Genomic DNA, 1063 nt, shown 5'->3' on the forward strand with positions numbered 1-1063 from the left:
CCCCCAACTGAATTAGAGCTAGATCTAGTTGTAAGGTAAGCCAGTTAGAGTACATGAAAATGCATGCTATTTTTTTTTTCAAACAGCCCCTGCTGTCCTTCCGCACATTTTCTATTACTCATTGGTACAACCATGGAACAGAACCAAACATTGAACGCGCCTGAAACACGTGCTAGGATTGGTGTATGTGTAAAAAAGGCTTCTTATTGGGGACCCGACAGTGACACCGTGTTTCCGATAGGTCACACTGTACATGCTGTTGCAAAGAATGATCTACAGTACGTACAATCATTGCCCCTCCCCTCCCCTCCCAGTGGACCAATCTTGAGATGCTTAGACTAGAGTCGTTTGTAGAAGGTGAAAAATGCACGGACTCATAGTTCTGACCAACTGGTAAGACAAACTGTCACGCGAGGTTCAAGGTGCTTTGAATGTCTGTTTGATGTGTATGGGGTAATTAAAATTTGTTGAAATGACTGAGTATAAATCCAAGGATTTCTTTTTTTTCCCGAGAGTCCGATTTCGGTGGTCCATTATACATGTAAATGTATTCGTTTTCGGGTACCGTGCATTGGATTGGTTGTTCTTAAAATAATATATCATCGCTGTAGTTAATGATGATCCAATCTCTAAGCTTTGCATTTCTTTTGAAAAGTGTGCTTGTTGTTCTAGCATTTGTATACGAATAAGCCTGCTGACTGTGTTTATGAATGAACGCAAAGCACAGACAATGACCAATGTAATACGGCAAGCTTTACCAGGACTACACTTTTCAATACTACAACTATTAGTATCTCATAGCACACAAGAAGTTCACCAAAGACAACTGAACTAATTTTAGATTTTAGAGAATAACGCAAAGAGCCCCAAGCACTATTAGTATGAGGTTGTGAGATATCATACAATAATCTATACTTTATTGGTCCAGCATTGGACAAAACAAGCAGTGTGCTTTTACTTTACTCGCTGTGTGACAAAAAATACAAACTGCACACACATAACCGACATTATTGCAACACACTAGACCCTCTCTCTCTCTCTCTCTCTCTCTCTCTCTCTCTCT

Source organism: Aplysia californica, unplaced genomic scaffold (assembly GCF_000002075.1).
Source record: "Aplysia californica isolate F4 #8 unplaced genomic scaffold, AplCal3.0 scaffold00278, whole genome shotgun sequence".
NCBI classification, from domain to species: Eukaryota; Metazoa; Mollusca; class Gastropoda; order Aplysiida; family Aplysiidae; genus Aplysia; species Aplysia californica.